Source organism: Bubalus bubalis, chromosome 3 (genome assembly GCF_019923935.1).
Source record: "Bubalus bubalis isolate 160015118507 breed Murrah chromosome 3, NDDB_SH_1, whole genome shotgun sequence".
Taxonomy (NCBI): domain Eukaryota; kingdom Metazoa; phylum Chordata; class Mammalia; order Artiodactyla; family Bovidae; genus Bubalus; species Bubalus bubalis.
The window spans coordinates 78,045,302-78,067,095 of record NC_059159.1 but is presented as its reverse complement, the minus strand read 5'-3'; the positions used below and the strand labels follow the sequence as shown (position 1 = coordinate 78,067,095).

The 21,794-nt window shown below is 36.2% G+C and overlaps 1 protein-coding gene across 1 annotated transcript in view; it reads right to left on the bottom strand.

The window, feature by feature from the left end:
* The window catches only part of LINGO2 (leucine rich repeat and Ig domain containing 2), a 1,154,206-nt gene that overhangs the window by 826,259 nt on the left and 306,153 nt on the right, over nucleotides 1–21,794 (bottom strand). The gene's annotated exons all lie outside the window — the stretch shown is intronic.

Here is a 21,794-nt window from a genome sequence, read left to right as displayed (position 1 = left end):
AGTAGTTATTCAAATCAAAAGATATAGGCAGGATTGAATTCAAAGGTTCCAAATCCCTACTTCAGTTTTTAAACATGTCTTCTGTAAAAGTCCCTTTGGCTTGCCCCGGTATTTACAGTAATTATTTATATATTTCCTAGCATTCATCTATTTGCCCACAAAGGTCAAAGCTTTGTATAGCTTTGTATACAAAGCTTTGTATAGAGAAAGCTATGGTTTTTCCAGTAGCCATGTCTGCATGTGAGAGGTGGGACATAAAGAAGGCTGAGTACCAAAGAACTGATGCTTTCGATTTGTGGGGCTAGAGAAGACTCATGTGAGCCCCTTGGATAACAAGATCACACCAGTCAATCTTAAGGGAAATCAACCCTGAATATTCATCGAGTGGACTACTACTGAAGCTCCAATATTTTGGCTCCTGATGTGAAGAGCCAACTCACTGGAAAAGACCCTGATGCTGGAAAGATTGAGGGCAGGAGGAGAAGCAGGTGACAGAGGATGAGATGGTTGGATGGCACCACTGACTCAATGGATATGAGTTTGGGAGACAGTGAAGGATAAGAAAGCCTGGCGTGCTGCAGTCTGTGGAGTTGCAAAGTATCAGACACGACTGAGCGACTGAACAACCATGTTACATCCAACACTTTGTTGTTATAGCCAACACTTCGCCCACTGTCGTACCAATACTTCATTTTAAACCAGTGCACTGGTACCTTGTCTTATTGAGATTAATTTAATCTCAGGACTGACTGAAAGGCATTTCTGGCCTTATAAGCCCTCTCTAGGTTCCAGGTAATCACCACTAGCAAGGCAAATGAGCCTCCTAAATTTTTAGTCAGGTTTTGTGGCTGTCATGTCCCTGTCAACTACATACTGAAAGCTAGATGGGCACGTCTTTGACATCTGTCTGGTTTTGCACTATGCATCTTCCACGTCCTTTTGCTCTTTTTTCATGGAAAGGTCATTGTTATTCAATCACTAAGTCATGTCCAACTCTTTGAGACCCCAAGAACTGTAGCCCACCAGCTTCCTCTGTGTATGAGATATTCCAGGCAAGAATACTGGAGTGGGTTGCCATTTCTTCCTCCAGGGAATATTCCTGATCCAGAGATTGAACCTGCATCTCCTGTATTGGCAGGTGGATTCTTTACTGCTGAGCAACCAGGGAAGCCCAAGCATTTTTTTTAAACTGCCCTAAGTATCATCCTTAAGTCAAACTCCTAAGTCCCTTACCTCAAGCAATAAAAATATTGACCATTCCTTCCTCTATGCCTCAAGCAATTTGGTGCAAGCCTCTATTATTACATTCAACCCATCACATTGTAATTGTTTATATACTACTGAACTGTTGATCACAAGCTATAACTTACCATGCTCCTGTCCCAGGGCGTAGCATATAGTCAGGACTCAACAATTGTTTATTAATGAAATAATCCTATTTATAATGTACTTATGCAACCATAAGGAAAAGTGTGAGGTAGGATGCAATCAAGCTTTATAAGGGAAGTTTTATTCATTCATTCAGCCTCTGCTTTGTGGCAATCATGTCTAACTCCTCTGTTTTCTGTAAAGACAGCCTGGGAGAAACAAGTGCTTAGTACATAGTAGATGCTCATTAAATATTCATGTATTTCCTTTTCCCTTTCCCTTTCCCCCTCTCTAAAGCCAATTCTCAAATAAGGTTGAATAACACATTTGTCATTATGTACTCCTACTCAACTTGTCCTCTTACAAGGATTTATTAAATTTTTGCTTCTCCTCTTTTCATTTTTTGGCCATTACAATTTTAAACCAATTTAATATCTATTCCTTAAGTTACTATATCCCTCTTTTATGCATAGAAGAAATTTTAAAATATCTAGTGCATTATACCAGATTTTAAAGTTTATCTTTTTCATTCTTGCATCATTATATTTTAATCTGACTATTCTCTTCAAATATATTTTCCCCTCTGGTTCCTTCAAATCCTCTAATCTAGAGAGGTAGCAGTTACCGTCCTTAGAGTAGTGAGGAGAATAACTGTCAGAGTCAGACTTCAATTGGAGTCTCTACCATTTTCAGGCTATGCAATTTTGGCAAGGTATTTAACCTCGGTGAGTCATGAAATCTTCATCTTCAAGTGAGGAATTATGCTATAAAATAGGAGTTAATTTATGCACAGTGAAAGCACAGTGGTTGGTAAATAGCAAGTGCTCAGTTGACAGCTTTATTTATTACTTACTATTACAATAACATAAAAAATGAAAGTCCTTCCCAGGAGAAACTTCAGCTGTCATTAAATAAATTTCTACTTTTATAAGAATTACACAGAGAGTTACTCATGAGAAAAATCTGTGATTTTTAACTTTCTATTTAAGGCTTTTATTTCAAGTCTATTAGATTTCTCTATTTTTTGGAATTACATCCTAACTCTCTCTGATAATAATTGATCTTTCATTATTTTTAAGTTTAGTCATTTTGGAGAATGATGCTCTTGTCCTGGAGCTACTCCTTAGCACTCCTTAAAGTGAATTTTGTATTTTTACCTTTCTTTATATTCTTTTTCTTTTAATTGGGGTATAGTTGCTTTACAATGTTGTTCTATGTTCTGCTGTATAGCGAAGTGAATCATCTATATGTATACACATATCTCCTCCCTCTGGACCTCCCTCCAACCTCTTCCCTCTCAATTCCACCCCTCTAGGTCCTCACAGAGCGTTGAGCTGAGCTCCCTGTGCTATACAGCAGGTTCCCACTAGCTATCTATTCAGATTCCAAAGATGCCTGGGTGATTGCAGGCATGAAATTAAAAGGCAGTTACTCCTTGGAAGGAAAGTTATGACCAACCTAGATAGCATATTCAAAAGCAGAGACATTACTTTGCCAACAAAGGTCCGTCTAGTCAAGGCTATGGTTTTTCCTGTGGTCATGTGTGGATGTAAGAGTTGGACTGTGAAGAAGGCTGAGTGCCGAAGAATTGATGCTTTTGAACTGTGGTGTTGGAGAAGACTCTTGAGAGTTCCTTGGACTGAAAGTAGATCCAACCAGTCCATTCTAAAGCAGATCAGCCCTAGGATTTCTTTGGAGGGAATGATGCTGAAGCTGAAAGTCCAGTATTTTGGTCACCTCATGCAAAGAGTTGACTCATTGGAAAAGACTCTGATGCTGGGAGGGATTGGGGGCAGGAGGAGAAGGGGACAAAAGAGGATGAGATGGCTGGATGGCATCACCGACTCCATGGATGTGAGTCTGAGTGAACTCCGGGAGCTGGTGATGGACAGGGAGGCCTGTTGTGCTGCAATTCACGGGGTCGCAAAGAGTCAGACACGACTGAGCGACTGAACTGAACTGAATTTGCTATTTATTTTTATGTTATGAGAGAGAGTGTGTGTGTGTCTGTGTACGTCTATGTATACTGATTTCCTTTTTGTTTCTCATATTTTATTATGACCACTCCCTTGCACCATTACCTGTAGAGTCAGTCCTAAAAGTCATGTGTGCATTCTAGAATACATCAACTCAGGTGTTGTGTGGCTGCATTGTGTGGCTGCATAATGTTTTGTCTGCATATGCATGTATGTGATGTGTTTGTGGGGAAGGGTACTGTGGAAAGAGAATCAATAATCAAAAGTTCTAACAGTATAAATTGGACACTTTGATAGAAGCTTACTTTTTTTAATTTCTGCCATTTTGTTTTACTGTATAGAAAAGAAATTGGGAAAATTAATCAGGCCTTAAGATCTGGTAATTGCATATCACACATAAAGATCCCCAAGCCTTACATCGTCTTGCTATAACTGATGAAGACATTCTAAGTACAATGTAAGTCTCTGTGCTAAGCATAATATAATGCAAATGCTTGACGAGATGATTTTGTAACGCTAGCATCCATTTTTCAAAATTAAACAGCTGACATTTTAAATGCCTAAAGGCTCTGCTACTGTACATATTATTGATTAAACCACCATTTTAAAATTACTACAGTGCAAAACAGCTCATTAAAATTGAAAACTGAATTTTTTTGGCTTTTAAGAGCTCAAAGTGGCCTGTATACCCATAGTACAAATGTTTGGTTAAAGCACCAGGTAGAAAATTTGTATCAATATTCAAAGATCTCAGGTAAGGTTTCATTTGATAGAGTACAATCTTGGGACTGTTTTCAAACTATATAGATGTATAAACAGCAAACAAAACACCTGTCCTTTGATATTGGACTATGTTTCTATCTATTATGAATAGCCAACCTCTAGACCTAATCCTGGAGAAGGAAATGGCAACCCACTCCAGTATTCTTGCATGGAGAATCCCAGAGACAGAGGAGCCTGGTGGGCTGCCGTCTGTGGGGTTGCACAGAGTTGGACATGACTGATGCGACTTAGCAGCAGCAGCAGCAGCAGACCTAATCCTATCCTTTACTAGTTTCTAGAGACAGGAACAAACCACCAATTTCAGTTCCATATTCACTGAACATTTTTGTCTGATAAGTTAATCTTGCTGGAATATTCATTTCAGCCTTTTTTGTTTTCCTCAGCTCAGATTATACCAGTACAGATTTTAATAATCATCTCCACTGATGCGAGTGTCTAGACACTCATAGTCCTTTGAGGATACAATCTAAAAACAGTGGAATTCATGTTGAATTCAATACTATCTCTAAAAGATCTCTCTTTTCAATTTTTTTGCAACACCTGTAATAAATATTCAGTGTAACAGAGGTAAACAATGGCACTTCTTTTCAAGGTATTTATGTGCATGCATGTGTGCAAAGTTGCTTCAGGAGTGTCCTACTCTGCGCCACCCGAGGGACTATAGCCTGCCAGGCTCCTCTACCCTTCGGATTCTCCAGGCAAGAATACTGGAGTGGATTGCCATCCCCTTCCGCAGTGGATCTTTCCAACCCAGAGATGGAACCTCTGTGCAGCTCCTGCGTTGGCAGACAGGTTCTTTAGCACTAGTGCCCCCTGGGAAGGCCAAGGTATTTATATTACTGGCCATACTCAGGAAAGGAAAAGTAAGGGAGATGACAAAAGTCAAACCTGGGCCACGATGAAAAAAAAAAAAAAAACTGATTAAAAGGAAATGTCAAAACCCACAAACTGTGGAAAGTAGGTAAATTATATAGGTGAGGAAACACTGATTTATTCATACCCTAGACAATTTGTCAACTCATATTTGAGGCTAAGCACAGCCTTTACACAGGGAAGAAATACGAATGATGGTGTACTAGAGAGGGAGGCATTTTGTATATTCCTGAATATGCTGTCCTCCTTTTATAAAAACAGAGTTTCATTTCCATGATAACTAAGGTTGACCTCAAATTAATTTTCAGTGTTATGCTTTGAATTTTCAAATAAAATACTGAAACAGTCATGCTAAGTGAAACCCTTCAGTCATTTATAAAATGCCAAGGGTAGAAATTATAAGAAACAGAGGCTATAATGAATAGTATGCCAGAGGCTCTTCTATAGTATGTCTTCTGAAATAGAAAGAGAGAGGGTGGGGAGGTAAGGAGGGGGACAATTGTTCACTAGACTCAGCCCTCCTCGTTACTCATTGAGTGAACATATACAGGTCATTCATCCTCTCTCTTCCTTTCTCTCTCTCTTTCTCCATCTCAGACCTGTCCTATTTCACAATGTGTTTGCTGCTCACTCTATCACGTGTATCTCTACGTGCTCTTTGCACATGCGTGTGTGCATGCTAAGTCATTTCAGTCGTGTCTGACTCTTCACACATGGGTATTCAATAAATCAATTCAGGCTCAAACTAAACTACTATATATGCAAATGAACTAATAATTATGTTTGTTTGCTTTGGTTTGCTTGTTTTAGTGGAAATATACAAGGTCTGACTATGATTCAATATTCTGAAGCCAACTCTATTTTCTTATTCCCTGAAAACAGGGTTATACAATAACATATTTTTATTGTAATACAATATAATGATGCTGCCAAAAATGCACAAATTGAAAAGCTGCCAACTTACAGTTATCAGAATGGACTTGGTGAACAGGAAAAGGAGAAAGAAGTGTCAGGTGCATAAAGCATGGGAAAAAAGTAAATGGTTTGAAACCTTGCAAAAAATTCAGTTATCTTTAAACATGCTCCTCAAGTTCTGAACTAAACCGTTCTCTCTTCAAACAGTTGAATGTTCATTCCCATAATTACACATATGGTAAAAACAGAACCTTCACATACACAGTTGCTGCAGGCTAAAGACTGTGAGGCAGAAACGCATTATCACTGGAAGAGTGTATCACAATGACCCTATTAGACTCCCTTAAGAATTCACTTTGTGATCTCAGCTCATTGGTCCCCTAAATAGCATTTGTCGTGACAAAAAAGGAGCACTTAGAAGAAAAGACTTCTCAGATAAACATGCACTGAGCGAAGAACAAGCCCAGAAGTTATGAAAACAAAGCTACACAAGTTTGGCATACACTAGTTTGCTTGGGCACAAACTGAATAATGTGCCTGTGGTTTTTTTTTTTTTTTTTTCCCAGTGCCTAAACATAATCTATTCGCCTCAGGCTTTTCTAGACCTAAAATCTCCTGCTGTCAACATTATCTGTAACCACACTGCTTTAAATAGAGAAGCATCACTGCTTCGGGTGACATGGTTTCACTAAGGGAAATTGCCCGAGGAAGGATGCAGGTGTATTTGCCATTGAAAAGCCCAAAAGGTATGTTCCTCATTTAAAAATAAACTCATTTAAACAATGAGAACTAATTACCACATTAATTTATTGTCAACACAGCTAAGTATAGGCAGGCATATATAATAACATGTAAACTACCAAGTGAGCAGAATAAAAGGGAAATGCACTGTGGTTCACCTCCATGATATTGTGCATGTAACTCACTAAAGCTGTATTTTAGGTTCTGTTTTGTAGTTTAATTAATATCATTATACAAAAATCAGTGCCCATACATTTCCCATACTTTATCTGCATCTCTTTATCCTATTAGTTGATGTTGATTTCTCTGTGTGTATAAGGGACCAACTCCAGGGTGCCTACCCGTGATCATCATCAGCTAGTGTTTATGTCCTTGCAAACTCCCCTTCTGTTGATTGTGAATAAGACTTATGATTTGAGTCAAATTGACAGAATATGTCATGTCTCTTCCACAATTATATAAGCCTGGATCTTGTAGCAGACTGCCTCTAATCTGTACTAGTCCTTGCTGCTTGACAAGTATGCAGTTCTATTAGGGAAGCCCACATGGTAAGAAACTGTGGATAGTGTTTAGGAAATAAGAAACAGACTTCAGGAGCTGAAGGCAGTTGACAGAGGCTTAGGATGGTCTCCAGTTACAAAACCAGCAAAAAGCCAGGGCCCTCAGTCCAACAACTACAAGAAAATGACTCTGTCAGCCAACTGAGTGAGCATAGACGTAAATCTACCCCAAATGAGCCTCCAGATTAAGAACTCAGGCCAGCCAACACTTTTGCTGCAGTCTTTGGGGCTTCCCAGGTGGCACAGTGGTGAAAATATTCTCCTGCCAATGCAGAAGATGCAGGGGACAAGGGTTTGATCTCTGGGTCAGGAAGATCCCCTGGAGGAGGAAATGGCAACCCGCTCCAGTATTCTTGCCTGGAAAATCTCATGGACAGAAGAGCCTGGCGGCCTACTGTCAATGGGATCACAAAGAGTTGGACATGACTGAGCGCACATACACACACACACAGGTGACCCTGAGAAGACCCACCTAAACCGAGCTGAGACTCCTGACTCACAGAAACTGTGAGATTAAAAATGTGTTGTATTGCTTAAAAGTGCTAAATTTACTTTCCTGTGTAGCAACAGAAAACTAATACAACATATATCAAGATAAGATAGGATCATTCATGGCCAGTGCCATCCACTCACTGTTCAAGACGGACTTTCTTTCCAGCCCTCCTCCTTCAGTCAATTAGTCATCAAACCCAATTCTCTGTCTTGTCATTTGTTTATTTTTATCCTTCCATCTCTACCTACTGCCATTGTCATTGCCCTGGTTCATCATTTCCCACCAGGAAAAATTGCTCACGTCTATATCTACAGCATTTTATTTTCTCTTCATGAAGAGTTTTGCAAATATTTCTCAAAGTTGTTTCTATGGGAGATTTTATCAAAACTATAAAAAAGGAAGACAGATATGTTTTGTCATTGGAAATTCCATCTCTTCCTCTTGCTCTCCCCATTCCATCCCATTCTGTTGCCACTTGCTCTGGCAAATTCCTTAGTCTTCTGATCTATCTTTCCTTCTCCGCTCCTTCTGACAAAGAACTTTTAGATATCTCACAACCCTTTGCATGGGGTAAAAAAAGTATACATGGAATGTAGGTTTTTTCATTCTTTCCCACATCCCAGGAAATGCACTTGAGGCCACCATTGACCTTTACTGCATGAGATTAAAAATTGACTTTTTTTCTCCCTATAACCTCTTTCCTACATGTGCAAGCAAAACCTTATGTCTTAATCACTGATGTAATGTACTGCTTAACTTCTTTACTATACCCTTAAGGAATTGAAGGAAAAAATGTTGATTAAAATGAAGCAGCACCAGTTATACTAAAAAATTTAAAAGAATATCTATCTTTTATCTTAGTAATCTTGGGAATCTTGGCTAAATTGTATCTGACACTTACATAATGAATGTGCAAATTATTTCATGAAAGTGATTCACATCACCAGCTGGAGATTCAGCTGAAAGAATTTTAAAAGCTTTCATAACAATATGGATGTATCAGGTTTCCACGACCTCTATTAGATTATTGTTAAATAATGACACGAGTAGCACCAACAGCTAAAATTTGTGAAATTCTTACTATATACCAGACCATAGCGAAAGATTATAGATAATGCAATTTATCAAGAAAACACACAAGTAATTTGTTGTCAATCTATCTAAAAATTAGGAAACTGAGTCTAAAATGGGCGAGGAAACTTCAAAACAGAAGCATCTAACAAGTCCTAGAGATAGAGTCTGATCTCAGCTCTCCTTATCTTGAAAGTCTGTCTTCTGTCAATGCCTTAATTCTAGGATGAAATGGAATAAAGTGCAAAAATGCTAAATTAATGATTACAATAACTGATATTTGCACTATGATATTCTCATATCAGTTCTTAAGTACCAGTGTCTATATTCTTAATAACGCTATTAATGTTAACAGGCAAACATTTCTAAATTATTATATAGCTTTCTCTTGCAGCTAAGATCATCCCAAACTTAACTATATCTCAAAGACATAAAATGTTTAAAGCCAATATGTTTGGACATCCAAAAATTTAGGACCATTTCTCACTTTTATCTGTATACCTGAAAGTTCCTTCATTTAATAATTTACTCATTAAATACTTACTGCATTCCTATCATTGATCAAGCACTTTACTAGGTACTTGAGATAGAGGGATTTTAAAAGAACATTCTAGTAGTGACTCAGATTTAGCAATAAGTGAGTGAAGGGAAGTCGCTCAGTCGTGTCCGACTCTTTGCGGCCCCATGGACTATAGCCTACCAGGCTCCTTCATCCCTGGGATTTTCCAGGCAAGAGTACTGGAGTGGGTTGCTATTTCCTTCTCCAGGGGAATTTTCCTGAGCCAGGGATCGAACCTGGGTCTCCCACAATGTAGACAGATGCTTTACCATCTGAGCCACCAGGGAAGTCACCATAGGCTGTGAAAATATAATAATTATTCTACCAGAGACATTTAAAGCCTAAATGGAAGCACAAAGGGAACACATCCTCAAGTCTGCTTGGTATGATATATTCTCATTCCAGGGTTAACCTCAGAAAAAAAGCTGATGTTTTTCTCATCAAGCTTACTATGAATTCCATCTTGGAGTTAAGTAATCTCCTCTTTAAAACATGTCAGGCCAGTCTATAAGAATATCTTTTTGAGAACTTGGGAAAATAAGTACTATGGCTTGAAAAGGCTGGTGGGATTATGGGTAGAAGGTATTTAAATATGTCTTTACACATTGATTTCTTAAACATATGTTTTGTTTGTTTGTTTCTCTAGATCAATGTTTTGATAAGCCTCTTTCTCATTATATTAGTGATAGCACTTCTATCTGGAAAAATATAATATTAGAAGATACCCAATTTCATTTTACCAAAAGTATTATATAGTAACCATATAACTATATCCACGGGTCTATAAATATTTTAAGTATAAGATGATAATTAGTAAAAATATTAGAATATTAGGATTTCCAGCTCTAATTTCTGTGGCGTAGTTTAAAAACTCTTACACAAGGTGATTTTTAATTGAACATGTGGTTTTCCAAAAGACCTTTTGCAAATCAGTTGTTTGAATATGGAACCCATTTATTTTTTTCATTAAAGATTGCAAATAAGGATTATAATCCGAGGGCAGCCTTCTCATCTATTAACCCTAACACAGTAGGTGAATATTAACAATAAAAGTCTGCGTTCTGTCTCCTGCATCCTATATGATTCAGGAGGAAGAAGGCAAGGAAGAATATCCTTTTTAATTCTGTGTACAGAGTTTTATAGTAAATTTTTAAATATGATTTATTCTTTTATCATCTCATATTTCATTTGTTTCTATATATTTTCAGTAAATAAGTTAATTGCTATAACTGAAGTGGCCTTTCCTCTCTTCTAAATGACTGCTTGATTAAAATAATGCCTGTAACAACCACATGAGGCTTATTTACACTACCTCAACTCTTTACATATGTACTAACTCTTGTAGTCCTCACAGCAACCCTACAAGGTGGATACTATTTTCCCATTTTTGTTTTTCTTCAAATTAGGAATCCAAAGGACAAGAAGTGAAATAATTTGCCCATAATGACAAAGCTGATGAGGGAAGACAGAACTAGAATTCAGACCTAGGCAGTTCCACTCTAGAGACCATGTTCTTGACCACCTTTTCCTTACATGGATGGATTTGGTGGCCCAGGTATGAGGGATAGAGGAAGGGTAAGTAGCCAAGGCCTCACATGAGTCACATATGAGTTGGATTCTCATCTGCACAGACTAAGTAAATGAGTCACTTTTGTAGACACTTTGAACTACAATTTCCTATTAAATGAGAGAACAGTCTCTTTTAAATGTGTTTTCATAATTTTATCCTGCCCCTTCTTTATGAAGCTTATTAAATTTACTCTATGCGAACTGTACCCATTGAACTGTCAGAACACTTTATACGCTCCAAATCCTGACGCCAAAAACCAAGCATTCATAAAAAGGATAGAACAAGAAGACATATCAAAGTCATCATGAATGCATTGATAGTGAACAGATAGAGCTATTTATAATTGGCAGCTTAACTTAGGACAAATCCTATTGAAAGAGATGTCCCTGAGTCCTCAAAAATAATTATTACATTCATTCCAATGTTGCTTCATTAAGTGATATACACATGAAAAAATGTTCAACTTTCGGAGAAGGCAATGGTACCCCACTCCAGTACTCTTGCCTGGAAAATCCCATGGACGGAGGAGCCTGGTAGGCTGCAGTCCATGAGGTCTCTAGGACTCGGGCACAACTGAGCAACTTCACTTTCACTTTTCGCTTTCATACATTGGAGAAGGAAATGGCAACTACTAAATGTCAAATAAATAAATAGAACTTTTAATTGATGTACATCATATGGGCATTTTGCTTTTGGTTTGGTTTTGATGCTTTATTATTGTGGTAAAGGTCACATAATATAAAACATACCATTTTAACCATATTTAACTGCACAGTTCAATGGCACTAAGTACATTCCCACTGCTGTGCAACTCTCACCATCATCCATCTCTCGAATTTTTCAACTTCCTAAACTAAAACTCTGTCCCCAGTAAACACTAAGTCCCCATCCCTGCTTCCTACCCCACCCCACCCTCAGGTCACTGGCATCTAGCAATGTAATTTCTGACTATGAATTTGACTATTCTAGGAACCTCACAGAAGTGGAAACAAACAGTATTTGTCTGCACTTAATGTTTACTGGAGAGCCTCCCTGATGGCTTAGCAGGGAAAAAATCCTCCTGCAATGTAGGAGATGCAGGAAATGTGGGTTCAATCCCTGGATCAGGAAGATCCCCCAGGAGGGGAAATGGCAACTCACTCCAGTATTCTTGCCTGAAATATCCCATAGACAGAGGAGCCTTGTGGGCTACAGCCCATGTGGTCACAAAGAGTAAGACACGACTGAATGATTGACTACAATGTATATTGGAATGCATTTTTAAGGTTAACTTATGTACTACAAACTGACTATACCTTCTTCCACCCCAGCCCCATGCTATATATTACATTTTCATTTTTTATCTATTTTATATATCATAGTGTGTGTGTATATATATATATATATATATGTATGTCAATTTAAATCTCCCAATTTATCCTACCCCCTCTTACCCACTTGGTGTCCATACATTTGTTCTCTAAGTCTGGTCTGTCTCTATTTCTGCTTTGTAAATAAGTTCATCTGTAAGATTTTTCTAGGTTTCACATATATATGTTAATATATGATATTTGTTTTTCTCTTTATGATTTACTTCACTCTGTATGAGAGTCTCAAATCAGTAAAATTAGAAATGAAAAATGAGAAATTACAACTAACATTTCAGAAATATAAAGGATCATAAGAGACTACCACAAGCAACTTTATGGCAATGAGATGGATAACCTATAATAAATGGGTATAATGATAGTATCTAGTTTTTGCAAAGACTTGGGAAAAATAGGTTGTCACATACACACTTGATAAAAATCTTATCCCTATATAGAGCCACACAGAAGTTTTATAAAAATCTATATTCATAGCTACATCCATATAGATAAAAATCTATATCTTTATTACAGGATACTTTGTCAATATCTATTAACTTTTTTAAACGTTATACCAAGTAATTCCACTTCAGGGAAAACATGAACATAAATGCATCAATAAATAGTTAGATGGATAGAGAGCAGGCAAACAATCAAATGATAGACATACTTTTTCAATGGTTTATAATAGTGATTTGGGGGAAATAGCTTACATGTCTGTCAATAAACAGGCAGTTAAATACACTGTAATACTACCATAAAATAAACAATTATAAAGTATTCAATAATGTTGAAAAACACAGCAAATTGCAGAATAATATGTACAGAATTTTAAAAAAATTTCTGTTAAAAAGAGTATTACTGAAGCAATACTACGATCTATTTTCTTTCCACTATTTTTTTCTTTATGCTATACATGTTGTGATTTCCTAAAAACTACTTGATAAAAAACATAATAGAGAGAAACTTTTTCTTATTTTTCTTCCTTAATTGTAAACCTATCAATCTTATTTCTTTGCATCACAGAAACCATCCATTTCCTTCAGATACCAGCTTCTTTATCTTTATTTGTTTGTTCTTTTCAAAGCTATTCTAAGTTACCACAATCCTTATCTATTGTGCTCTCAATTAGCTATTAAAACAGTACTTAGCCACCAAATCCTTTTAACAAACACACAAAACAAGATTCTCCACTACTCGTTCTCTAGGTTTGAGTTCACAGTTTATAGAAAGCTTTCTTTACATAGTTTGCAGAAAATGGAAGCATGGGAACAACAGGTAATCGAGCTGTAATTTCCATCATGCCAAAACAGGCTTATTAAAAGCAAAGAGAAAATAAATCAAATTAACAAAGACTTATAATACTAGGATAGGAGGAGTAAGAGTTCATTTATGGGCAGAGATGAGGTATTACTGGAAATTCAGACTAGGGAATGATTATTACATGCAAGTGGAATTCAAATATGCTAGATAGGTAGCAGGAAGCTAGACATCATTAATGCTAAACCAAAAACCGTTTAATTAATTAAATGTCTAGCTTCATTGAAAAGAAACTGAGATGAGTTAAAGAGGTTGGATTTCATCCTGTCAGAAACAATATAAACTTTGCATTATAAAAGTGTCATGATCTAAAATGTATCCCTTGTCATGGTGAGTTTACTTCTATTACTTTCAGCTGCAGCATCCCTGAGTTTATTACTATTATTTCAGCTTTATTCTCAAGGAAATATAAAAAATGATTCACATAATTTCCAAACTTCATCTTCTGGGATTCAGAAGTAGGGTGTCATAGTCTTTCAAAATTTTATAAATATATGTATATATGTATTTTATTTCTGTCTATTCAAGTCACTTTTTATTCCTGGACTGATTAGAACTCCATGTGAACTTATAAGGCAAGTAGACTGGAAATTCAATTTAAAACCAGAGACACTGATATAAGATAATGATGCCCAGTTCTGCCCTTATTTCTTCTTCTTCCTGGTGTTCTATTTAGACCTGCCTTCTCTATACTCACTTGTCACAGTACCCTAGCATTTCTGGTCAGTCTATCTTCTTGGAATAGGTTAGGTATTTTTCACAATCAGGGCACTGAGTACAACTTTTGAAAATGAGATTTTACTTCACACAATAAGATCTATTTTGAAAAAAGATCATTTAACCTACTGCATAGATTTTTTTTCCCCCAAAATGTGTTGTGAAGAATTCTAGATTTTAAGTTATTAAAAATTGAATACCTGTTTCCAAATCATAGTCCATTTTTTGGTTATATTTTTTAAAATTTTATTTATTTTTAATTGGAGGATAATCACTTTACAATATTGTGTTGGTTTCTGCCATACATCAAAATGAATCAGCCGCAGGTATACATATATCATCTTCCTCTTGAACCTCCTCCCCACCCCATCACACCCTTCTACATTTTATTGCCAAAAGTAATAGGTCTTGTTTACAGAAGAAAAAAAAAAAAAAATCAAAGTTTCTGTCTTGGAAAAAGTGCCATGAAACACATTTGTCCATATTTAACTGAAGTAGAAAGGCCATCAAGGAAAATCAAGGTAGCACATCTAATATATGAGTCACATTTCATCCTCATTATAACTCATGATATGTTTTGTGCTAAGTGGAATCCACATCATCAAGTGAACCATAAAACCTAATCATTTCAAAAAAACCAGGATACTCCTTACTCCTTTAATACTTTGTAAGATTTCCCTGTCGAGAAAAAATACAGTATTATTTCTCACAAAGAGGCATAAAACTTTTTCTCTAGGCCATTTCATAGCTTGGCTTTAGCAGTTTATGCATAAATAATACACATGAAACTTGAATGAAAAATTCTATCAAAATCAGTTTTTACTGATTGAATCACTACTGAAAATTATATAGGAAAGTGGCCCTATTTACAGATAACTCTGACTCAGAAAGGCATCTCATAAACTAATGGAACTGCCAAAAATATAATATATACATGACCGATGTATACACATTTATGACAGTTCAACTTGATGGAAATCTAGTACATTGATGACATGAGTTCTGGCTTTTCATGTTTTTCCCTACATGGACTAAAATTTGTCCAATGATATTTGCATTGTGGCTACTTTATTTTCATTATAAAATACATTTACAATAAGCCTCAAGTGCAATAATAAGCCACGAGCGCATCTGTACATCTCTTAATTAGGATTCTATTATTCAAAAAGTTATCGTACCTTTTGTTTGGAACTGGAGATCCCAAATACTATTGTAGTATTCAGTGTTCAATGTTATCCAGTCTATTCTTAATTAACATGTTCTACAAAACTCTGTGATTTCAAGTACTTTGAAGTTGTGTTTTTTTAAGTCTTAGGTCTGAGTGCTTAGTAAAATATTGAGATCCTCTAGATCAAGTTCTTTGGCCACCTCTGCAAGGCACAATAGCTTTTCTTTTAATAGACTTAATGTTTTACAGAAAATTTAGGTTCACAAAAAATTGAGCAGAAAAGACAGTTCCCATAAAATTCTTGCCCCTCCCCACACACATTCTCCCTGATTATCAAGGTACTGCAACTGAATGGTACAACCATTACAATCAATGGACCTACATACATACACCATTCTCACCTAAATTCCAAAATTTACATTGAGCTTTTTCCTGATGTTTTGACAAATGTATAGTGACACAGATTTACCATTCTGGTATTGCACAGTCTAGTTTCACAGCCCTAAAAATCTTCTGTACTCTACCTGTTCATCCCTCTTCCCCTCAACACCTGATAACCACTGATTTTTTTTTTTTTTATCATCTCCATAGCTTTGTCTTTTCCAGAATGCCATATATTTTTAATAATATAGTATTTTTTCAGATTAGTTTATTTTACTTATTAAAATGTATTAAAGTCTCCTCCATGTCTCTTGTGGCTTGGTACCACATTTATTTTTTAACGCCGAATAATATCTCATTGTCTTAATATACCACAGTTTGTTTATCCGTTCACCTACTGAAGGACATCTTGGTTGCTTCCAAGTTTTGGTAATTATGAATAAAGTTGCTGTAAACATCTGTGCGTGGGTTTCTATGGACATATGTTTTCAATTCAAATAAGTAAATACCAAGGAACACAACTGCTGGATCGAAGGGTAAGAGTAAACTTTTGTTTTTAAAACTAAATGGTCTTTCAAGGTCTTTTCCTTCTCTTGGAAGTATTTTTGCAGAGCGGAAGTTTTTAAGTCTAATGAAGTTTATCTTATCATTTCTTTCTTTCACAGCTCATACTTTTGATGTGTATCTAACAAAAATCATCTCCATATCTAGGGCATCTAAAGTTTCTCCTATGTTTTCTTCCAAGAGTTTTATAGTTTAAAAGAGTTTTTTACATTTAGATCTTTGATCCATTTTGAGTTCATCTTTGTGAAAAATATAAAATCTATCTTGATTCTTTTTTTCTTTCTTTTTGGCATGTGGATGTACAGTCACTCTAGCACCATGTATTAAAGTGAAAAGAGAAAGTCACTCAGTTGTGTCCAACTCTTTGCGAACCCATGGACTGTAGCCTGCCAGGCTCTTCTGTCCATGGAGTTCTCCAGGCCAGAATACTGGAGTGGGTAGCTGTTCCCTTCTCCAGGGGAACTTCCCAATCCAGGGATCAAACCCAGGTACAAACTATCTTTTTTCCAAGGCATGTCTGCACCTTCATCAAAGATAAGTTGACTATGTTTTTATGGGTCTATTTCTAGGTTCTCTATTCTGTTCTATTGGTCTATTTGCATATTCTTTCACCAGTATCACACTGACTGAATTATTGTAGTTCAATGGTAATTCTTGAAATAAGTTCATATCAGTCCTCCAACTTTGTTCTCTTTCAATATTATCTTTGGCTATTCTGAGTCTTTTACCTTTGCATATAAACTTTAGAATCAGCTTGTCAATATGCACAAAAATAACTTGTTGGTGTTTTGATCAGGATTGTATTGAGTCTATAGATCAAGTGGGAAAAAACTGACAATACTGAGTCTTCCTGCTCATAAGCATGGGACACCTCTCCATTTATTTAGTGATTTTATTTCATTCATCAGTTTTGTAGCTTTTCCTCAGGTAGATCCTGTACATATTTTGTTGAATATATACCTAAGTGCTTCCCTTGTGGCTCAGCTGGTAAAGAATCCGCCCACAATGCGGGAGACGTGGGTTCGATCCCTGGGTTGGGAAGATTCCCTGGAGAAGGGAAAGGCTACCCACTTCAGTATCCTGGCCTGGAGAATTCCATGGACTGTATAGTCCATGGGGTTGCAAAGAGTCAGACATGACTGGGTGACTTTCACTTTCACACCTATGTACTTAATTGTTGTTTTGTTTTGTTTTGTTTTTTTGCTAGTGTAAATGGCAGTAAGTATTTAATTGTAAATTCTACTTACTCTTTGCTGTATATAGGAAAGTAATTTATTTTTGTACAATATCATCTGTAAACAGAGACAGTCTTATTTTTTCATTTCATTTTTTTCCTTCCTAGCCTGTTTACCTTTTATTTTCTTTTCATATATTGTTGCACTAACTAGCACTTCAGTATGACGTTGAAAGGAGCGATAGGATTGCTTTGGCTATTCAGAGTCTTTTATGTTTCCTTACAAACTTTTAAAATTTGTTTTCTAGTTCTGTGAAAAATGCCATTGGTATTTGGATATGCATTGAAACTGTAGATTGCCTTGGGTAGTGCATTTTGGCAATATTGATTCTGCCAACCCAAGAACACACTGTATCTTTCTGTCTGTCTGTGTCATCTTCAGTTTCTTTCATCAGATCTTACAGTTTCCAGTACAGGTGTTTGGTTTTTTTTCTTATTAGGTATAATTCTTTTCATACATTGTATTCAATTTACTGTGATTTTGTTAAGCATTTTGTATCTATGCTCATGAGAGATAGTGTTCTATAATTTTCTTTCTTAATAAACCTTTAAAAAAGTTTTGGTATTAGGGTAATGCTGAAATCATAGAATGAGTTGGTTAGTATTCCTTCTGCTTCTATCTTCTTGAGATTATAGAAAATTGGTATCATTCCTTCCTTAAATGTTTAGTAGAGCTTATCAAATTTACCAACTCATTTAGGACTTTCCCTTTTTTTGGAAGGTTATTAACTATTGACTTAATTTCTTTAATAAATGCAAGCTTATACAGATTGCTTATTTATTTTTGTATGATCTTCAGTAGATTGAGCCTTCTATAATAGGTCCATTTCATCTAGGTTATCAAATCTATGGGCACAGCGTTGTTTGAAATATTCCTTTATTAGCCTTTAAATATCCATAGGATCTGTAATGATGTCCTTTCTTTCATTTCTAATATTAGTAATTTCTATCCTCTCTGCCTTTTTCCCCCTATTTGTTTTTGTTTTGTTTTGTTTTTGTATTGTTAAGTTTTGTCTTTGTAAACACGGTTAAAAGTTTATCAATTTTATCAATCTTTTCATGGAAAGAGCTTTTGGTTTTTTTCATTGTCTCTGTTGATTTCCAGTTTTTCATGTCAGTAGTTTATGCTCTAATTTTTATTATTTTTTTTTTGTCTGCTTACTTTAGATTTAATTTGCTTTATTTTTTTCCAGTTTTCCAAAGTGGTAGCTTAGATCATTGACTTTAAATCTTTCTTCTTTTGTAACATATGCATTCAAAGCTATAAATATCCCTAAATGCACTGTTTCTGCTGCATTTTGTAATTTTTTATAAGTTCTATTATCATTTAGTTCAAAATATATTTAAATTTCTCTTGAGATTTCTTTTTGATCCATATAATATCTAGATTTATACTGTCTATGTTCAATGAATATTGAGATTTCCCAGGTGTCTTCTGTTATTTATTTCTAGTTTAATTCCACTGTGGTCTGAGAGGATACATTGTATGATTCCTATTTTTTTTTAATATGTTATGTTTTATGACCCAGACTGTGACTTCCCTTGGTGATGTTCTACATGAGCTTGAGAAAAATGTTTATTCTACTGTTGCTAAATGAAGCAGTCTGCTGCTAAGTCACTTCAGTCGTGTCCAACTCTGTGCGACCCTATAGACAGCAGCCTACCAGGATTCCCCATCCCTGGGATTCTCCAGGCAAGAACACTTGAGTGGTTGCCGTTTCCTTCTCCAATGCATTAAAGTAAAAAGTGAAAGTGAAGTCGCTCAGTCATGTCCGACTCTGTGCAACCCCATGGACTGCAGCCTACCAGGCTCCTCCGTCCATGGGATTTTCCAGGCAAGAGTACTGGAGTGGGGTGCCATTGCCTTCTCCGAAGCAGTCTATAAATGTCAATTATATCCAGTTGAATGATGATGCTTTTGAGTTCAACTATGTCCTTACTATTTTCTGCCTGATGGATCTATCTATCCATTTCTGATTGAAGTGTATTGACCATTTTATATGATTTGATTTTCTCTCATTTCCTAGTACATCAATTTATACTTCTCTTTTTATCTCCAGTGGTTGCTCTAGAATTTAAAATATGCATTTACAAATAACTTATGTCTACTTTCAAGTAAAAAAATATGATACTTCACAGGCAGTATAAGTACCTAATAGTAATAAAAAATATATATTCCTAATGCATCCGTTGTATCATTTCTTTTACTCACTTAACTTATACACAAACTATTGTCATAAAATACAGTTTATTACATTTGTTTTGCATAAAATCTGTCACCTGTTAGGTCAATTAAGAAAAAAAAAATTATTTTATCTTCACTTTTTCTCTCTTTGTTTATATTACCCATCTACTCCTGTATGTTATCTATGTTGTCCATTAAATCCCTTAGCATATTAATCATAGTTTTTTTTTTAAAATTCATGGTTTGATAATTCCAACATTCTTGCCATATCTGATTCTGATGCTTGCTCAGTTTCATCAAACTGTAAATTTTGCTTTTCAGTATGATGTGTAGATTTTTTTTTTCTTTTTTTCCCTTGATAGATATGATGTACATAGTAAAAAAGAACTGCAAAAAATAGACCTAATACAATGTGGCTGGCAAGGTGTAGAAGAAAGGGAAGCATTTTACAGTACTGCAGTTAGTTTCCGGTCTTTCAGTGAGCTTGTGCCTTTGGGCAAATAATTTCACAGTGCTTCTCAGTCCCACCCACTCTATTTTAGACAGGACAGAATAGGTGGAGCGGGATGGAGTTGATTATTTTCTTCCCCTGGGTCAGCTGGGTCCCAATAAAACCCCAACAGATTAGGCTCTGGTAAAATAGTTTTTCTTGCTGCTGCTGCTGCTAAGTCGCATCAGTCGTGTCTGACCCTGTGCAACCCCATAGATGGCAGCCCAACAGGCTCCTCTGTCCCTGGGATTCTCCAGGCAAGAACACTGGAGTGGGTTGCCATTTCCTTCTGCAATGCATGAAAGTGAAAAGTGAAAGTGAAGTCACTTAGTCGTGTCCAACTCTTAGCGACCCTGTGGACTGCAGCCCACCAGGCTCCTCCATCCACGGGATTATCCAGGCAAGAGTACTGGAGTGGGCTGCCATTGCCTTCTTCGAGTTTCTCTTGAGGGCAGGTCTATTTCAAAATGACTGCTTTCCCTTCTTCCTGCCTGAAGAAGCACAGAAGGATTTTTCTCCAGTCTTCCCTGTGAGAATCTGGTAGAGGCCCTAGAGGTAACTCATAAAAGTTTGGGGTCTCCTCTTTGATTGGGTCCTCCTGCATTTTTTAACTCTTACACTTTTCCCCACTGAGACTCCAGCAATTTGTTGATTACAGTTCCTGGGGTTTTTCTATCCCAATATTGGTCCCCACAGAGTTTACTTCTCATGGGTTTTTGCTTTAGTAGGTTGTGAGTCTCTGTATCCAGCTGTCCATCTCTCCAGTTTCAGAGGCAGTGATTTGCCTTGTGATCTTACTTTTCTGCCATATCTAAGCAGAGTTGTTGATTTTTCAGTTTTCTCAGATTTTTACTTGTTGTTAGGACAGAATTGAAACTAGTAAACCTATATGCCACACTAGAAATCCAAATTCTACTTTTTTTTCAATAAATGAAACTCATTTACAAGCTGAGGGCATAAATACTCCCTAGATAATTAATGTTTGTATTTATAACCCGGTATTAGGAAGCTTTCACGTATTTTTAACTTTGAAGATATAGTTATTCTTTCTTCATTGTCTCAATGCCATTTTTTTTTCTATTATCTTATCTGCCTTTCTGAAGGTTAGTTTCAAACAGTGCTTCTGAAAATATTAAATGGTTTATGAGTTGAAAAACAGAGGGGATTTAGGAACCCTGTATGCAACAAAGACATTGAAATGATAATTCAAAAAAGACAGATACCCAGGGACATTATCAAGCTCTTTAGTTTTAAAGGCAGCTTATTCTGATGGTAATAGTTTTCATACTCAGGACTAAAGGCATGGAAAACAACATACAAAAGTAATTAATGGTACTAAAAATTAGCCTTTAAAAGATTATCTTCTTAAAGAATATATAACCAGCATGGAACACTAGAGGATTTATTTTAAAATTTCTGAGCTCATTTTTATTAGGTAAAAGTTTAAGTAAAAGTCAGACTTCTGGATCTTTAAATGGGG